This window comes from Drosophila teissieri, chromosome 3R (genome assembly GCF_016746235.2).
Source record: "Drosophila teissieri strain GT53w chromosome 3R, Prin_Dtei_1.1, whole genome shotgun sequence".
In the NCBI taxonomy this organism is placed as follows: domain Eukaryota; kingdom Metazoa; phylum Arthropoda; class Insecta; order Diptera; family Drosophilidae; genus Drosophila; species Drosophila teissieri.
The window spans coordinates 17,066,752-17,087,650 of NC_053032.1; the positions used below are offsets into that span (position 1 = coordinate 17,066,752).

At 43.0% G+C, this 20,899-nt stretch overlaps 1 protein-coding gene across 1 annotated transcript in view; it reads left to right on the top strand.

Annotated features, from left to right (window-relative positions):
- Positions 1–20,899, top strand: part of LOC122619267 — a 92,963-nt gene that overhangs the window by 19,549 nt on the left and 52,515 nt on the right. Inside the window, exon 3 of the mRNA XM_043796085.1 lies at positions 11,387–11,432. The gene's annotated coding sequence lies outside the window, so the exon portion shown is untranslated. The remainder of the gene's footprint in view (positions 1–11,386; positions 11,433–20,899) is intronic.

Genomic DNA, 20,899 nt, shown 5'->3' on the forward strand with positions numbered 1-20,899 from the left:
ATTAGCCATTTTTATCGGCCCGCTCGGTGGCTGTCAATTTGGCTAAAAATAAATGATTACTGTCTCTAGTATATACAATATGATATCATGCCACTTCGCTTTGCCAATTAAAACACAAAAAAAAGGTGGCTCTCTCGTTTTATTTTTCGTAAATTATGACTAGCGATAATCACAGCGTTGTGTGTTTTATTATTATTATTTTTCAACTCATTTCCAGAACTCGGTTTGGTCTAGTAATTAGCTGAGCTGAGCCTGGGCTTGGGCTTTGGCTTTTGCTTTGGTTTTGGCTTGGGTTGTGGTCGTCGCATGCGTAGCTCAAATTTCAAAACTACATGCACTTTGCGCAGATACAAAGCCGGTTAGCTGGCTGGCCATCTAGTTGGCTCTGGATGGCCAGAGTCGCAGTCCTCTGGGTGTGAAAAGATTTATGTGCTAGGCGAGAGCACACATCTCCGGTGGTTATCAATGCAGCCAAAGCCACAGCAGCCATTCACCCGGCCAATTCCAGTTTCCAGTTTCCCGACTTCAGACTTCAGGCTTCAGACTTGAGATTTCATTGTGAGCGGCCTCTTATTTATGGTCTGCTCAGCTTTTTATAACTCTTCGATTTATATTGATTTGTAATGCACATAAAAAGCCAGCTGATTGTGTATGCATGCAGTTGACCTTGTCTGTGGCCAGGAGCGCATCGCTGAGATGTCGCTTAAATGCTCATAGTCACCAAATGCTGAAGGTCGTTGGCAAAACCCAACAAGTGTTGCATGTGCATCGGCCTGTGCATGTGCATGTGCAACATGTCAACAATCAGCAGCTTCGACCAGCGGCGACCAGGTGACATAACCACCTACAAGCCAGACTTCCAGACATCCAGACATCCATACAATCCCGACATCTGGGCCATATCGCATATCTTTCTTACCTGACTGCCTGACTGTCCGAAATTCCGAAATTGAAACACTTGTGCTGGCAAATATTTTGCCCAGCTTTCGGCTGGCAGAATTTGTTAGAAAAGCGCCACGCCAGCCGACACTTGGGCAGTGGCAGTATAGCAGAGATAAAGGCGAAAACATGCTGGGAAAAAATAATATTATGTGCCAGAAAAAAGAGCGCGGCGCAAATGACAATGTGTAAATTTATGGCCGTCGTTGTTGTGCACTCGAATTGCATAAGTTCACCTGGGCTTCAATGCACAGCGGGCAAATAGCAAAATATTTGTATTTGCTTTATTAATTAAGCTGCGACTTAGCTGCAGCAATATTTGCGTATGCGGTGAATATCCCCCATAGTATTTGGCCACGCATTTGATGCCCGACCAGCAGTGTCAACAGAAATCGAATGGGCAAACATAAAGAGATTCAAGGAAGTGCAGTTTATTTGCAGCTGTAGTTTTTCGATGGCATGAAATTATATACAGATGTATGTATGAATCCCAAATCCAAAACGCTTACTTGCAAAACATGCAAGCAACGAAGCTGAGGTGTAATCTTCAAACAGCAGTACTCGAAATGCTTATCTCTGCTTGGATATTTTTAAATAATCAGTAATAGGTTCTGCTACTTTCCTATCACACAATAACAAATAGCTATGATATGGTTATCGTAAACAATTTTAATGTCAGGTATTTACCGTCAAATTATTCACATTCTGCCATTATCACAGTGGCCGATTAAGCCCAGAAGTAACCAGATCATTAGATTCGGTTTCTCGACCATCGCCGTCCAATGAAATTCCAATTAAAATTCTACTGCGGTTGTGGGGGCGTGTGTGTGTAGATCGAATTTGTTTGGCTACGAAATGGGCCACAGTTAGTTAATAGTATTTGGGCCATGACTAGGCACTTTGCCGCATTTTCCGTGGAAAATCAAGGCGAAATCCCGCGTCGCTGATTAAAGGGGCTTTCACCGCATATGGGTCAGCATCGTCACCTTTCGCCAGCCGAAATCGGTAAATAGGGCATATAGTCGACTTAGATATACATATGTATACATATGTACAATACCAAAGATCTATATGCTGATCTGCTACTAATGAACCTCGTGTCATGGGGCAAATTTAACTTTTTTCAGGCGTAGGTGTTTGACCCTCAACCTCAAGCCAAACGATTTTGTTGCTGTTATTTATGTTAATTTCTGTGGCGGCTTTTCGAAATATTCTTCTGCAATTAGTCGGCCTTTGGTGGGCTTTTTTCTTCATCCGATTCTGCCCCTTCGCTTCGTTTCGCCTCGCTCAATCAATTTAAATACATTAATCAATTTCCATGGCTGGTTTGTTTTTTCTTCTTCCGAACATTTCTTTTTCGTGTTGGGTGCGCTGATCGCAGCGAAAAAAATAACAACAATTTAATTATAACAACAAACAGCTAGAGCGACAAACACATCGGGTATATCTGAAATTGATATCGTGACTTTGTGTAATTTGTAATTTACGATGAGATCACTTCCTCCAACAATGTATCAAGTCAGTCGAGCCATTCCCGAGCAGACATCGTTAGTCGCATTGTGTTGTTTTTTGGTCCCCTGAGCTTCAAGTCCCAGCACAAGTGCACTGAGAACAATGGTCGTCGGTTGCATAAGAATGCCTCTAAAAATGGCAAATGCATCATAACAAGTAAGCCAATTCAATTGGATATAAGTATTTGATTATTTGAAGGCACTGCAACATTCTCATGAATTTCTTACTTTTCCAAAGGTGTTTCTCCCAGTGCACACATACATCAACGCGACTGGCTGGCTCAGCTATTTTCTGCGAGGAGCAGAGACAAAAACAGGGGAGCAAATCCGAGTTTTCTGTGACAAGATAAAAGTCAGCTGCCCCTTCTGCCCCCCTTTTTGGCTTGTGCCCCACACTTTTGGACAGACCACAGCGACGTCCTGCTCATCCAGAAAGGAAAAAAAACCGAAAGGGGGAAAATTTGCATTCGCAGGCCATTGGAAGAGGTAGCTTTGTTTTTGCGCATACATTAGAACTGGCAGTCAACGCCGGATAAAATCTCAATGCGCAATTGCGGACGCAAACTAAGGGCAACCGGAAAATGCAAATCATTTGCAGCGTTTTCGAATCGCACATTGAATTAGACAATCAAACAAATTATGTCAGATGGAACGGCTTTTAATAGGGCTTATATCTGCCTGTCGATCTAATTACCCGCTTCCATTTTCAGAGCTTCTTTGGTGGCTTTTCTGATCTTTGCCGGACAAGCAAACCTTGATCTAATGACCGACCCATTTCCGTTTCTCGGCCTCTGACTATATTTTTTGGCCACAAGTCTATTCCCCAAGTCCTTGACCTTAGAGCCGCCCATTATGGTTGGTCGTTTGCTGTAACCACCGGTTGTAAAATGTATATTATCTTACGATTTCCAGTGAGCGCCGCTTGAGGTCTTTGTATTTTAACGTCCGGTCTTTGAACTCATCAAACTTGGTACATTACAAAACGCTTGTCGTTGTCTCATAATTTTCTGGTTTTCAGTCGAGTGTTTTCCTCCTCTTTTACTTTTTTGCGCTCAGCAATGGCAGCAAAGCCGTTTAATTAGCAGCAGACCTGCAAAGCTGGAGAGCTACAAAGCCCACGCCCCAGTGGAGATTCTCGATCATGTCGCAATATCAACTGGCAGCCGAGTTGGGCAGTGAGCGAGAGATATGTCTTATTGCTGATTACCGGGGGACAGATTTCCAAGTGTCAGCAGCATATTTAATGCCTACACTCGATGCAGTTTCGATGCACCATTGCAGTTGGAAGCTGGGAGTTGGGAGTCTCAAGTCTGGAGTCTTGAGTCTGGAGTCTCGAGTCGGGAGACTGGACTTGCTTCTGATCCTGCTGCTCTGCCTACGTTGCAGGCTATTGATTTGTCACCCGATGGCCGTGCCCGTCTGGCAGTTGGGCGGCTGAAGGCGACTCCTTAAACCGTTCTGACAGCCGCCGGCGGAGCGTGTGGGCAACGCCCGACTGGTCAGTTGCCTGGACTGCGACTGCGACTGCGACTGACAGCCCAGAAAATGCCGCCATAATTCTGCAAAATGTCGCGCGTAGGTCGCTAATCAGATTTTCTCTTACGATTCTGCCATGCCAGCAGATGCTCTGCGATTGCGCGAAGCCATGGACGCCGTGCTGATTTTAATTACCCATCGGAGATGGCAATTAAATCCTGGGTGGCCCAGTCGATGTGCACAGGGAAAAATAATGGTTTTGTAACCAACAATAATCTTTTATATATAGGTCACCCACTCAAGCACTCAAAGCTTCAAAACTGCCTAATTAATGACCCATATGTGATGATATACTCCTTTTTTCCACTGCAGTCAGAGTTCAACTGTCCGTTTTTGGGGCATAAAAATTCGTCATAAAAATTCAATTGAACGAGAACGGAGCGAGGGGAGCGCCTCAGCTCAGACTCGCTTTTCATATGTGCCGCAGCGATTGTGCAGCGGTTGCATAATGCCCCACAGACAGTGAGGCACACACGCACGCACACACGAGAGGGTTAATTTCAGTTAAGGCAGCAGCAACAGCAAAGCAACAGCAAAGCAAGAGCAAAGTAAAAGCAACAGCGAAGCAAAGCAAAAGCAAGGAAAAAGCAAACAAACCCACAGAATTGGTTGTGTGGTCCCAGAGTCAGACCGAAAAAACCGTGCCCATGGCGGACATTTGGCCAGGCGAAAAAAAGCGGCGGGGAAAACAACAACTTGAAATTACCGCCGCCAATTTAATAGTCACACTTGTGGCACCCAGGCACATTCAAAGCTGGAATTACGTGGAGGCTTCCCAGCAGCACATCGCCATCCAAATCGGCATCTGTATCTGTATCTGTATCCGACTCTGAATCTATCTGCAACGCAGACTGCGGCACGCAATGCTCGCTGGGGCATTAAATGCTTCTTAGAAATGTAAAGATACAAAACGTTGTTTCTCTATTCGAATCGTGGGCACGAGGGAAGGGTCGCCAAGAGCTGGCTGCTGTGGGGGTGAAGGATCATTGCATCCACTTCCACAGATGCTGCATCTAAGCACACAGCTGGGGTCACTAGTATAGATCCCACACATGTTGTGTCAGATGAGAAATACATGTGTCTCTGAAATATTTACCAAAAGCAACGCCTTTTCTTAATCTCCAAATAAAATATGTAAAATAAGAATACATATGTATGCAAAAATACAACTAAATTTCAAACTAACTTTAACTAACTACCATTAAAAACCTAAAGATTTAATTTAAGAAGAATAGATCTGACTTTACTGTTTGGTGCTAAAGCAATAACGTATTCACATCTTCTAAAGCCCCCCTCTAATTTGCATAACTATTATTCCGACTCCAAGTGTTCGAATGTAGATTGTTTAATTTCGCTTAGTGGCTGTAATAGTTCTTGAGAAAATGTGCAGCCTCATCGTAATGATGTTGGTAAATAATCGTAAACCAACAGAGAGCCGGCAAGGTCCCTCTAAAAGGTTTCGTAGCAGGCGTTAATGGGTTTTTGATTGTTTATAGCGCGCGTTTCAAGGTTGTTGCCGATCAAAGGGGGCTGCTGCGAAAGGTTAAGGGTTACGAATTGGGGGTCTGCCATACGGCTAAGGCCAGGGATGAAGGCTATTAGCTGGGCCATTAGGCATAATACGGTAATAGGGCCCCTTTTCCTTTCCACACGGCCTGTGTAATTGAGACTTTTTGTTTGGGCAATGCATTTCCCTAACAGATCAGCCGCCGCCGACCAAATTATGTTTTCAGCAGCGATCGATCAAATGGGGAATCGAATCGAGCGGCTGACAAACGCAAACACAGATGCAGGCCACCGTTATTAAAGCAGAGTATCGTGTGTCAACTGAGGCATTCGCACAGCCAGACAAAACGACAGACAGCCAGACGGACGGACAGACAGACAAATCGAATACACATGGAGAAAAAAGGGGAAAGGGACGGATCTGTCAGAAAGATATACAGATATACAGATAGATAAAGACAGACGGTTAGGCAAACAAACCAGCGCCATATGTGTGCCTCACATCGCTGATACATAACTCATGATCATACTCATACTCATACTCACACTCACACTCGTACGACTCGAAACTCAAACTCTAACTCAATCTGCAGCTGAGGGGCAAACGCTACAGAAAACTACCGTTTGATCGATCGTTTTGATTAGAAATGCAACACATTTCTATATGATCTGTCACACAGCCGCAAAAGTCTGCTTTGGCATTTGCGGTCTCGGTCTCAGTCTCAGTCTCGGCGGCAGACAAGCGAAATGTTTGTTAAAGTGAAATTAACGTCGCCAGCCAACTGCAGCCACCAATCAACAATGCGGCTCAAACCCAGGCTCAGACCTAGGCTCAGCTGCATCACCACACCACGCCATACCACGCACTGATCTACACTTGGAGAAAAACTTGGTGATCTCAATAACTAACTGGCATGGCAACTCAAAATAGAGTATAGATAGCTTACAGTTGAACTAGCACCATTAGAAAATAGTGTGCGTAGGATTTCGCTAGGATCATCAAATAACTAATGTTAGTTCTAAAAATAAATATGTAAAATAAACTGAAGTACTTGAAATTTTGTCAAATTAAGTAATATATCTCACCTCTTAGTACAAACACCTTGCTTAGATCAAGTTAAAAACTCTGATCTCTTAGTACAAACACCTTGCTTAGATAAAGTAAAAACTAATAGAGAGACAGCAGTGAGTTCTTCTGCCTTCCAAACGTATACTGCAAATTTTCCAAATATTTTTCGCTGTGCACAAGCCCATGCCACAGCGATCATCATTCCATCCCCAGCCAAGCCAAACCGCGTCTTTTTCTGTTTCTGTTTCTGTTTCAGTATCGGTGGCAGCAGCAGCAGCAGCTTTTCCGTGGCATGCAGTTGTCGCCATCGCAGAGTCGTCGTCGCCTTGTCGCGCATTTTCCGCGTGGTTGTCGTGGCTCGTCCCCAGAAGAGGGAAAACACCAGTGGGCCAGGCTGAAGCCAGGGAAAGACGGCTCGAACCCATTTCCAAATGCAAGCCTCCTCTATCGCTAACTCGCACCCACTCGCACCCACCCGATCGCGCCGTCTCGCTCTGATGTGCGTTTTTGGTTACGGGCTTAATTTACAATTAATGAAATTCGATCGTTTTATTAACTGTACATTTTGCATGATTTATGCCCCCGACTCCACGGGCATTGGAGCAGTTTTTGACAATTTTCCACTGCCTTTTCACGAATTTCACGTTTTCAAGTCGCCCGCTGTCCATTAACCTTCATTAGGCTTAGGGGACTATTAACACCCCCATCCCATTCCAGTCAAGCTGCCATTGCTTTTGACCATTTATGGTGCGATCGCATTGCCGTCGATGACAATTTCTATCGATGACGATTGCACAATTAAACTCTATTCACTTATTTGTTTCGCTTAATGAACTGTGTGAAACTTTTACGATGTCTCAAATATTGTGCCCAGGCCAAAACAATTGTAGCACCACACCCCCGGCCACATGTTCGGCTGCAAGTACACTGGGAGAAACAGAAGAATTTACAAAGATCATTTATATAGACGGATAGTTTGATAGATAATAGCTTCATATAACATTGAAATATGAAATTCAGATCAACTGATGATATTGCTCTCCTTTTAATAACGTGATAAACATGATCAATGTATAATTAATGGTAAAATTATTTCTGGTATCAGTGTAACAAAACAACAAAGCCACCACGCAACTTGTCTCACTTTTCGTTTTGTTTTGTTTTTTTTTGGACTTTTATTTTGCTGGCCAAGCTGCTCGCGCATTTTTGTGCAGCGCAAATTGTTATTGCACAATTTTCGGGTTTGGGGGAATTGAATTGAATTGAATGCAATGGCCACAGACTGGCAGACAGACAAGAAAAAATACGAAACACACACAAAATGCGCCTAATTGTCGCTCTTTCAGCTGTCGCACATAACACTTTGTTTTTGCTAATTTTCTGTCACCTGCATCGTTTTTTAAATGCATTTTTCCGCAGACAATAGAGCGCTGGCATGGATACGGGAAAAAATGCTGAAAAGATGGCTAAGAGGGCACGTGACTGATGATTTTTTATGGGAGAAAATGCGAATGAGAATAAGAATAAGAATGAGTATAAGTATAAGAATCAGAATTGGGTTCATCTTTGTCTTCTGTGTGACTCACTTGACACAGTTGCAGTTGCCAGTTGCCAGTTACCAGTTTGTTGCCCTTTGTTTTCGGCTACCGGGAATTATCATCTCCATCTCCATTTCCATCTCCACCTGGAGATCCGAGAGGCCGGGGATCTCTTCCTTCGTTCTGACACCGTGCAACCGTTAAAATTGCATGCCTCGACATTGGCCATTATCAAACTAAGGCATCAATCTGCCAGAACCAGAGAACCAGAGCCGCACAATTGCAAATTGCCAGGGCAATTACGACTCGAAACTCTTGGTCGGTGGGGAGGGGGGCCAAAATGGAGCAAATGGAGCAGTCGAGTGCGGAAACACGTTTTAGGCCCGGCTAGAAGATACAGATACAAATGCTGATACTATTCGAGTCAGGTCCAAACAGCATGCCTACCAACTCTGCTGGCCAGCTGGGCGATTATGCAATTTACAAGATCTTGCCGCTGCGCCAGCTCAGTTGCATCTCCAGAACGCCATCGAGCGCACCTACATATACAACACAATATTATTTTTAATACCCAAATTTAAAACGAAATAATCGTAAATAACTGGGTTAATTTGTAACGCTTCCCTGCATGCGCAATGAACCATGCAGCCCGATTAGAAGAGCTCTATTCGGTTCGGCTCGCCCAAAAAGCTGCCGGGAAATCTGAATATCTGAATGAAAATGAAATTCAATTAACGCTGTCACATCAAAGAAACGCAGATAGAACTAGATTGGTTTTTAAGTACAGTGGGGACTTGGAAACATGGCGTTACGATGACATAAAGGGAACTTATGTAAACCAATTAGTGTCGTACTTACTAGAGAACCTCCTTTCTAAAAGAGCTTATGACTACCTTAAAAATGCCATTTTAAAATGTATTATAATCTAGAAACTCCAAATTTCCACCACTAGGGAGCTTCGACTGTATTGGAATGCTTCACTGGCATCTAGTCAGCGGCTGTCAAGTTCAAAGTTATAAATGTGCCAGGGATCGTGCGGAGTTTATTTAATTTCCATGATTTCGGTGTGTTTGCTGGCAGCATACGAAATCAGTTCACAAATCTTTTGTGGGCACCTTTTATATTATTTTTGTATTTTTCTGTAGATTTCGGTTTCTTGTGTTCGGTTCTTGTATTTCCTGCGCTGCATTTGAAAGTCGCAATCGCAGAATAATTCTGTCATTGAGTGCAGAGTGCGCAGAGTGCCCGGGGATCAATTACCTTTCAAAACCAATTTGCATTTGAAATGCATAACGAAATCGTGTGCACACAATGCAATATTTTGGCAGTCACACGCTGGGTTCATTGTTCACTTTTAGCCTGCTGATTGGCAGGCTTTCGAATTGCGAATCAAGCGGCATCAGATGGAAAATGAAAATGGAAAATGCAGGTGGTTCGCCGCTTCGGTGGCACCCACACACAGCCTTGCCTTATCTCCCTTTGGCAGTTGCTCATTATTGCAACAGTTGCAACTCGGTTTCGGCTTAAAAACTATACAAGTTGTATATATATATCCATATAGCTCGTTTTTATGGCCAAAGGTGTGTCAGTGGTTGCAACTGCCATTTGTTGTTCGATCAGTTCGATCAATAAGCTCTAGGCACGCAAGCACTCCACTCTGCCACTCTTCCACTCTGCCACTCTGCCACTCTGCCACTTGGGGTCTTGAGCTCGCGATCATCTCTTGGCGAAATATGGGTTAATTCGGTGCCCAGTTTTGTCATATTTTCTTATTTTCATTGCTGATGAACAATTTGGGTAACTCTTACTTTTGATTAGGCCATGAGTCTGCAGATTTGCGGGATTAATTCTTGAAAAGTAAATCTGGCGATGATTTGTCAACTATTCGAGTGGTTTGCTTTCTTTCGCAGCGCTCTTATTTTTCTGGGTTAGAAAAACACAACGATTTCAAGGGGGGGCGGCTTTCATTTTCAGATGCGCAATGTTGTGTAACATTTCCCCCACGCATCTCCCCATTTCCCATTGCATTCTGTCATGCAAGTAGCCACAACACACTCAGCACTCAGCAGTCAGCAGTCGTAAATTATGACGGCCTGTCTATAATTAATCAAAGCACTAGGGCCGCCGTCTACCGGGGCAGTTAGTCTCAATTAACACACGCAAATTGGCCAGAGCTGACAGGGCTTGATCTTGCAGTCATTTGCCATGGGTAAATCTGTAAATCTGTATATCTGTGGAAATATGCCAGGCATTTGAAAGTAAAAACAGCTCACCGCGCCTGCCGGAATTTGTTATACATTTAGTATAGAATGCGGGATGCATTGTTAGTGGCGAATAGTGAGTAGTGAATAGTGAATAGTGAGTAGTGTGTAGCTGGCTCTCGGCCTTTTGTGTCGCTCAACCAGTTTAGAAATTCTACTGGTTTCAGTTTGGGCTTTGAGTGACGACCATGGCGAAACCTGATGTGCCACATCGGGCGATTTGTATTCCAAATGACGTCTGGTTCCGTTCCGTTGGCCAGGAGGCTACCTACTACGTACTACCTACTACGAGTGTATGTCAGCTGATTGAATTGCAAAAGGAAGGATGGTGAATGCGAAAATGGAAAAATAGAAAAATGTTAAACAACGAACAAGAAGACGACGCGCTTGGGCCTGTGTTGTCCGGAAAATTGTGCAAGCTGTTCTGCAAGTTATATGAGACATTTCGCAATCAACGTCACTCGTCTTGGCCTTGTGCTTCCTGAACATATTGGTCAGCTCTTCGAAAAAATTGGAAAATATGTTACTCAAGTTTAGTTGCTGTAGTATAGCTATTTCCGAAATGAAATCAGATTATTTCTTAGATTAAGTTGTATGCTCTTGCACTACAAATCGACCAATATCACAAATGTTTCCCCTGCATCTTCAGCGCATCGCCCTCTAATTTATGCCGCATTGCATTATCGATTTGCTCAAAGTTTATGGCCTAGGCTCTTGAGTAGGGTTGTGTCAATTTATTTTTCGTGTCCAGCTGGGCAAACGAAACTGGCCTAGCAACCTTTAAACAGCGAACTACCTGCTTTCAGCTGCTCAGCTGCTCAGCTGTTTGCTTAACTCGGCTTAAATTTATGCATTTAGTCAAGGCATTTATCATGCGAAAGATACAGCGTGAAATTAGCATATAACGCACTGTGCGCCAATATTTTTATTTTTGTTGGGCTCAAAACAAAAGCCCAAATATCGAAGCGATTGTCTTGATTAGTTGACAAATAAACTAACCTTCCTTCTCTGGCTTTCTCTTTGCAGTGTGGAATCGCCGGGACATTTTGCATGAAAATTGCAGCAAAAAAAGGTATGTAACAAATTTCTTAATTAACTTAAAAGCTAAACTTTCCCGGAGCCGAGCAAATATGCCAATTAAGTCAATAAATATTTGCCAGCTGCTATTTACGTTTTGACACCGTGCAGCAATACAGATTTCCAAAAATGCTTTTACATCTTACAAATGGCAGACGAACAGGCTTTTTGGCTTTTGAGTCGCACAGAAATCATTTATGTTAATCAACACATGTTTTTTTCGGAGTCATTGGCTCTGGGGGAATTCTTTTTTTTTTTGTTTTTGCCTGACTTCAGTTTGCTGTAGCTCTGGCTTGGCTTTTTCTATATATATATATTATAAAAGGCCCAAAAACGCAAAGCAAAATAAATATATACAGAAAACGTGTTTGTGAGTGTCGCACAAAAAGCAAAATTCAAATTCAAATTCAAATTGTGCCCCGTTGAAATTTGCGCTAATGTTGCCATTTGTGTTGCTGCTGCTGCTGCTGGGCAAGTTTGAGGTTGCTCGTGTGCTGTTGCTGCTGCTGCTGATGTGATGTTGCTGTGTGCCGAGTTATTTTTGGTATGGGGCATGCCGTCGCTATATGGCCGCCCCATGCCGAACAAGATTTCTGCGCCAGCGCAAAAACTCCAAAGTCAGATATTCAGCGTTTCTTGTTTCTTGTTTCTAATTCCCATGCAAATATGTACTGCCATGTCATGTTGCTTCTGTTGCCTATGTTGCTCCCCAACTGTTTGCATTTCAATAAGCGTACACACGATTTCGGAATAACTCAGTTCTGGCGGAGCAATAAGAGATTCTCGTGAACTGGCCGTGACTCAAATCAAAGTCAAATATTTCCAAATCGAATTCCCAGTTATACATCTAAAACGAGCTGTGCCAAAAAGGTGGTGAAAGAGACAAGAGCAACGACATTTCCGATAACTAATACTTTGCAAATGGACATAAAAATAAACAAAGAGCGATAAAGAGTTCGTTTTGCCCAGGTAGAACGAAAAGCGTCCGTTTGGCAAGAGAAACGAGAGCGAAATATAAAGAAATATTACGCATACGCAGAGTTAGTGAGTCACGGGGCCAGTCATTGAAAACCGTACTTGAAACCATGCTGATTCAAATTGGTTTGTCATGGGGTCTTCGCTGAAATCCGTCAGAGAAAACCGCACTCCAAAATCAAATCACAAAGGGCAATCAGTCGGAGGCACATTGCAAAATTGCTGGGATTTCCCCATTGCGCTAACTTTACGATTTAGGAAAGCATTGCGTATGAGTAAAAGTATAAACAATGAAGACATGTTTTCTATTATGAAAGAGTTATAAATAATGGCTAACTTTTAGGTGACTACCTATAACATTTTGCGCAGTGCACAATGATCAGCAATCAAGCTGGTTTTAACAGGCTGATTATGCGTAAATTGCCACTCAAAGAGCTTCTAAAGTGTCGGCTGTGCTGTTGTCCATCTACTCACCAGTTGACCATAAAGCCAATCCAAACAAGTGCCTAGATGGCCAGCTCTGCTTTAATCTTCTGATTTGTTTGGGTTATGCTTAAGCTGCATCTCAGAGGGCAGGAAGATGCCGATCCCCAGAGCCCCAGATTCATTACCAATCCCGGCGGGGAATCCGAGTGGCCAGCCTCGAATTAACGTGTGCGCTGCTTATGAGGTTGACATGCTGAACGAATCCAATAGGGCCGGCATTATTTTATGGGATCCCTTTTATCCGGGCAGCGCGTAAACTCACACTTAAAATCAATAAACGCAGACGGGCCCGCCCAACGGCAAATTGCATTCGACATGTGTAAGCGATAAAACTATAAAATAGCACAAACTTATGCCCACAATAAACATAAACAATTCCGGGCGAGAGATGAGCCCTGAAACCGATTTGCCAAATACAAAAAATGTAGAACCAAAACCGCAGAATCCACAGATACCACAGATACCGCAGGCGAATTACCAAGCCAGGATTCAGTTGCTCTGGCCATAGAGTATAGAGTTGTTGCTACATGGGTAAACAAGTATTTTTATGGGGCTCCGGCCATGGGGCATAAAAGGATGCCCCACGGCTGTGGACCAGCACAGGATGATGGGACACGGCCATAAAGGCACTTAATTGCCATTTTATTACCACAGCTATTAGGCCGCAGTCGGAAAGGCTAGCCCAGACCTTCGGACACTCAGCCAGTCCGTCAGTTAGTCATTCAGTCATTCAGTCATTCCGCCATTTAGTCATTCGGTCTGCTGGACTTTCATTAGAAGCTCCGAGCAAGGAACTTCTGCCAGCGGACTCACTTCACTTTCGCGTCAGAAATTCGCCATCCGCAGTGAGGCATATTGCACCACATTTGCATCAAGAACAACATCCGCTGAAATCACTGTTTCTTGTTGACTCTGTACACTGAGCGAATGTGGGCTAGTGACTAGGGTAACAGATAGTCGAAACAGTAAACATTCCAATATTGTTAAGAAGTAAACTGCTAAATGATAGCACCAGGTTTGCAGGCAATAAAATGTTATTTGTTCTTCCAGTTGAACTATATTGTAGATCCCAAGTGCGTAGTTTTCTTTCAGTGCACGCCAGCCTTTGCTCTCCGTCTGCCACATGCAAAGTGGCTCCCTTCAGCGACTGCAGTGCCATCCGGCGATATCTTTAATGAAATCTGCATGTTGTGCGCTTTAACAAGCATTCTGCTTGTCTACTCATGTCGCCCTCCCCCGATATCTAAGTGTCTCCATCTCCATCTCCGCAGCCGTGTGCCATTGCGATCCTTTTGTGCTGCGAATGGTGCAGGCAATGGAATTGGGATTGAGAATGGGAATGGGAATCCAAGGTCCCAGATCCCAGATCCCGGATCCCGGATACCAAGTAAGAGAACCCAACGAGCCTGTGGCTAGATCACCAACCTAGTTGTGGGCACGGGCAGATCTTGTTAGCGTAAATATTAACTTGTAAATATGATGATGCCCCCATGGAAATTGTACGAATTGCTGATAAATATCATTAGGTCGCAACTCTAGTCCCTACTTTGTGTTTTTGTGTTGGGATTGCATTTCGCCTGGCAATTCTATTAAGATTCTTATCTAAAGTGCTTGTACAACCTATTTGTTGTACGAGTATGCGGCCAGTACTCAGCGAGTGTACTCGTAATTGTTTAGCAAATCAGTGGAGAGTTGAAAGCTGAAAGCTGAAAGCATTGCCAAGCCATGATTGTTGCTATTGTTCGGTTGTTCGGCTGATTACACAGTAGTAACTGACAATTTGCCATCGATTTCTGTTGGTTTTTCAAGCTGCTAAGCTGCCGGCTACGCCCTCATACTTATTAAATAATGTCGAAATTGCTGAGCAACTCGGAACTGCAGTCGCAGGAGAGGCATAGAAAAATGTAGATATTGTCGAGTTATTGAAAAGAGAAATGAATAAATTGTTTAAGGCTATTATTTGATCCCTAAGCCATCAGAATTCCAAGCAGACGTCGCACGCTTTGTGCTCGTAAATATACTTTCTGAAGAATATAACTTTACAAAAGGGCTGCACTGGGCCTGTGGAAAACTTAAGATACTTTCCTCTAGGAAAGCGACCATTCAAACCCGCAACAAAGACGTGACAAATATTCCAAATGGGCTACTTTAGAGCGTGGGAGTTGCATTCACTCCAAGTTCATGGGAATGAATGCAATGGAAATCATTGGCGCCAGTCGCTACACTTCCCTTCTACTCTACTTTGTTTGGTTTTGGTTTGGTTTGGCTTTCTTTGGTGTGTGTTTTTAAGTTGCTACGGGGCCAGCGTGATAAAGTCACTTAGCTACTCATATTTCAACGAAACGTGCACATCAACTTCCTATTCCCCGAGCATAATCCATATTCGTATACAGCTTACACGAAAGGAAAGAAATGCTTGTAATTGAACACATACGTTCTTACGATTAAAAGCTTAAAAAACATTGTTTTATTGGAGTATACAATCCTTTGATAGTAAGAATATAAATGTAAATAAATCAAGTTCCTAAGTTGATTATTGGTACTTGATATTTATAAAAACCAATTCACCATAGAGTTAAATTACCTTTGGCTTACAAACGGTTCATTCGAAAACTAATTAATGCGGGTAGTTAGATTACTCATGATTTTCCCACACTGTAGTCCACTGGCCCCCCAATCGAAATCCGGGGCCCTGTGGGGGGTGGTGGATCCAGCGGGGGGATTGGGGTCGTAATTTCCAGCTCTCAACGCCGCCAGCGGGCCAGCGGAGCGACACAGTTGGACACTGTCTGCTCCAGTTTACCGAAAAATCGTAGACCGCAAGCGGTTTCATGCGGCGGCGCACGCTGCGTATGCGTATTATGTTCGGTTTCTGGTTCGACTCGGGAGTTCAATAAACGATTAGATTCTAAGTTGACGTCGATGTTGTGGTAGTTTTGGTTTCTACATATTTTTGTTTTTCTTTTTCTTTTTCGTTTTTTTTTATTCTCCTGGTGGCTCGAAGTTTTGTTGCTGCTTTCTTGGGGGCACGTTGCGTGTGCGTCTGCCAAAGTTATCGCGGCTTTTTACACTAAGACGAAGGCTAATATGTCATTTGGTCATTGATACGCGGCAACGACGCTCGATCGCCGAGGGAATGAGATAGAGATAGAGTGGTGAGTGCTGAGCGTGAGAGAGGGAGAGAGAGGGGGATTGGTAGAGACGGTGCCACCAAAGCAAAACGCTTACTGTCAGTGTGAGGCGCGTATAATTAATTGCGCCTATCAATATCGCCTCTTGTGCTTTTTCTCTGGTTTTTTTTTTCCTTTTTTTTCGATTTTTCTGCGTGGCTGCACGCATATATGGCCAAAAGTCCGGGACTCCACTTGCCATTGGCCATTGGCAGCAGCTCATTGAGATAAGCCTGTCCGTTTATGCGATTTTCCGTTCGGATTTAGCATAAATCATTCGCCTGCGAAATGTTATGTCAGCGTCTTTTATGCGGCCAACACGAACGGGCAAACAATAAGGATTTCTTCTGCGGCAATTAAACTATTACAATAATTGTTCATACACTTTTAGAATAGAGACCTGGCAATGGGAATTCGTAAGTAGTATAAAACATATATCAAAGTAAAAGAGTGTCAATGGCAAGTCTAGGAAACTTCTTCTCTATCTTTAAACAACTTTAAGAATATGAATAATTTATGGTTTTAGAAGTTAACCTGCAAGAAGTGTATATATATTTAAATAAAGTTAACCTGCACGAAGTATATATATATTTAAATAAATATTAATGCTTTGGAACGCCGCTTATCCATTGCATTTCTTGGTAGTACTTCTTAGTCACAGACCTACAAAGCGGGATGCAAATGAAAAGCCCATGAGCAAAGAGGTGATTGGTTTTACAGCCAATTCTGGAACGGAGTCAGAACGGATGTGGACAGTCTGAGGAGGACCTCAAATGGTCCTCTTCTGCGTTTCTGTGTGGGTGAATGGGAACTAGGTTCCCCTGGGGCAAAAGCCGTAAAAAGCAAACAAATAGCAATTATGAAGACCCAGGATGACAACGCATCGTGGATCGGCTTGTGAGTCGTGAGTCATGAGTCATGCTGGGTTGGTAATAAAATACGCCAAATGGATTGCAACTGTGGGGCAGCGAAAGTGCTGCGAGTATCTTTTAGCTTTAGAATGAAGTCAGCTGAACAAAAGACTTCGGGGAAACACTTTTACACTTTTATACTTTTACTTCCATGAAGCTGAGCAGACCATGGTAAAGTGTAGATTTAAGCGGGTATCTGAAGGGGCAAGTGCAATATTTAAACTTAACACAAAGCCTCCAGCTAATTTATGCCTCACTTTTGCCTTTCCCACTGCAACACGAGTGTTGTTGTTGTTGGGCTACTGTCTGTTGCATGCAAATGCAAAATGATTGATGTTGCCACATTGGGCTTTTGTTGTTGCTGTTGCTGTTGCAGGCTGAGCAGCAGGCGCTGGGAAAACAACAACGAAAAATTCTCTTTGTGCAAAATGTTGGCATTTTGAAGTGCGAGTAATTGCAGCTGCAATAGTTTTTCATGTTGCTGCCGCTGCCTGTTGTTTCTGCCGCTGATGTTGCTGCTGCAGTTGCTGCATTCGTTGCAGTTGCAGTTCCTACTATTGCCGGTCAAGTTGCTCGGCATTTTGGCAATGTAATGTGGCAATGTAGCTAAGCAACTAAGCAGCCGCAAACTTCCTTTCACAAGACAGCCTACAAAGAAAAATGGGTCTGCCTGGTCGGCTGATGGGCACTCGAATGTTTGAAAATTATAGACTGCTCTACGCCGTCTACATTTCACAGATGTACAAAAAACCAAATACCGAAAAAAGAAATAACAACCGCCTAAATGCCAAGCCAAAAGAATTACTGATGCTTCAAAGCGGCCGGAGATAAAACAAATCGAAATGGTTTCTTACTTTGTAACTGAAACATGCTCTCAAAATGTCAGACCAATTTCTGTGTCTATGAAACGATTCATTGAACAAACTTTGCACATTTAAAAAAATGCAAAACCAAAAACGATTATTTTGGGGCAGATACCTTACTTTTATTACAGGCATCGTTTTACTTTTTTAAGGCTTTTATAGACCCAACCTTGATATTCAAGAAATCTCGCCTCATAGTCATAAATCTCTCGCTTTATGCAAATCAAAAAAATAAAAATAATGCCCTGGCCCAAGGCCCTTCATTGCGAGCAGGCCAAAGCAAAAAAAAAAAAAAATAAATAAAAAAATACGGCTAATTACGAGAGCCAGTTTTTTGTTTCCAAGACACCAACACACATTCCCGCTGTGGCACTTGGCGAGGCAAGGTAATTACAGGCCGAGCACATGCCACATTATTCTTTTGTGCAATGAGCACGACGTCGTTCCTGAACCCTGAACCCCCTGTCGTTTGGGCCAACTCCGCCATCTCCGGACTTGGCCAAAACCCAGAGACGCCAACGCCAACGCCGACGACACTTGTGCGCACATTACACTGCGCATGCGCAGCATGTGTACACTGCGCCAAATACTTGGCGGCCCGCATATACTCACTCGCATGCTGCAAAACGCCGCCAGCACCAGACAAGCTCAGCATAAAACGTCAGTCGGGCTCGCCGCAAACCGGTTGAGTTATGAAAAATTATGATTGTCACCGCTTGGGCTTGGAAGTCAGCTCGGGGCCAACAGCAAACGGCAAACAGCAAACAGCAAACAACAACGGGCGGTAATAACAAAAATGTGTAACAATTTTCAGTTAACCCTTTAGAAGCATGGCGAACTTTTATATAACTAGATTGGTTCAATATCAAATTAAGTTTAAAGCAGATTATTTTAATTGTTCAAAATAGTTGAATAACATTTAACAAATTGTGTTTCATAAAACTCTCTTCATTAAAGGAGTATGAATATATATTCTAACGATATATTCTACATAGCTATATATTTCGTACCTCAGAATATAGCTATCATATTTCGAGATCTGCAAAGGCCTGAATGTTTATCAAGGGGTTAGGCCTGATCGACAGCTGTTATTGTTGCAGTTATTGTTGTTTTGCATTTACGCTAAAAGCCAACACCAAATAGACAACAATTACAATGGCAGCCAGATCGCTTGAGCGCAAAAAATAAGAAAATAGCAGAGACCGACCAGATCGAGAGCTGGCTGGGGGTATCCATGTATAATTATTTGCCCACGTTTCGCATGTCTTGCCAGACTGACTGTCGTCGTTGTCAGCAGCACCACCGAACCACCGAACCACCGAACCACTGAACCACCAAGGCACCGCACCGCAGAAAAAACAGCACCACCGTCATCATCATTTTAGCATCTAGGTGTGTGTGCACACAAATTGTTGGCATTTTTGCATTTGGCATGTTAGAGTCATAACTTGGTGGCGGCTGCTGGTTTTTCTTCGTCTTATTTTGTTTTTTTTTTCCGTTTTTTTTTTTGCTGGCTGGAAAATGTGGCCAGCATGTGTTGCTAGCAACAGCTGTTGGCAACATGTTGCCAATGCCTCATTAGCCAATTTGTTGCCGCCAATTTAAATAATAATTGCTTGAATTGCATTTTGATTGCCATTTTGAGTTTAAACTCCCATTTGAATGTCGCATCTTTGGGGCAGTGCAGCCATTGGACTCTGGGCAATTGTGCGTGCAACATTTCAATTAAGCAGATTGCAACAAAGGGAGGCAAGCCAGCTTAGTACTCCCTTTTTTTCCCAGACAGCTGCGTAAATTGTCATCCGCCGTCAGTGTCAGTTTTAATTAGTTTGTTTACAAGAGTGGAAGCCGCAAGAAATGGAGTCTGCCCCATTCCACTGCCCCAATCATATCAATTTGGTTTGTCAGTCCTTTAAATTGTTCTGTGAGCCATAAAAATACAAATTTGTACGCACTCAATGGGCAGCGGTCAAAAATGCACTGGGTTAATTACCAGTCGCCAGTCTTCATTTTGCTGATTAGAGCGAACAAAGGCGGCTAACTTATCAGTTGAAAGGAAGGAGAACAGTTGTTTGGATTTTACAAAACATATTTTAGTGCGTAGCATCGCTTTCAGCAAATCGCCCACGACTAAAACGCTCGAGTTCCACTTTCAATAGCAAACCATGCGCAAAAATATACAAACCTTCATAAAGTTTTATTGCCAGCAAATTGAATGCCGTTTTACGGCCACAAAGACTCTTTTGTTGTCTTCCCAGCTATTTGGCCATTCGTTTTTTTTTTCTATTTATCTTATTGTGTAGTATATCAGCAAACAATAAATGTTAATTAACAGCATTTATGTGCTACGGCCTATTGACACTCTTGTCATAAATTTCGTACAATTTTCACATTTAAAAGCCCAAGAATTTGGCCTGTGTTTGTATTACAATTTGCAATCAAGTGGTTTTTGCTGTACCTACAAAAAAGGCATATAATACTTACTTAAACAAAGGGAAATTCCGAATTCAAAATTCCAAATTAATGCTTCGCAATTTATGAACCTGTTTTTAAGCATGATGTCAACGCCAAGGAATCGACATGAATTTGCATATTTTTCGGATATTTCTCAAGCGAGAGAACAAAGAACTCTCCTTTCTGGGGGCAAAGATACGTTAAATTATGTAATTTATTTAAATTTAAGTGGAACCGAATGGGGAATCCTCCCCACTGAATGGTCCTTTGATTAAAACCAACACAGCAGCGCGATCCGTTCAATTTAAGCAGAATTATGGCGAAAATCTGCAAGTGGAGCTTACGAGTGCAATCCTCGGGCGATCAGTGCAAACAAACAGCCCACATTTCTCATTACAAATTGAGTCATTAAATTTATTTATACCCGCTGAAAGGCAGCCACATCTCGGCATCAGAAGCTCCAGTATTCGGCAATAAACCGCAGTAAAAATCGAGAATATGAAAAAAAAGGAGAAAAAAGAACACTTCCGCGTTACTGCAACTGCAACTTCCATTCAATTTCTGAATTTCTGGGTCAAATTCTTCTTGCGCCGAAGCGCTGCA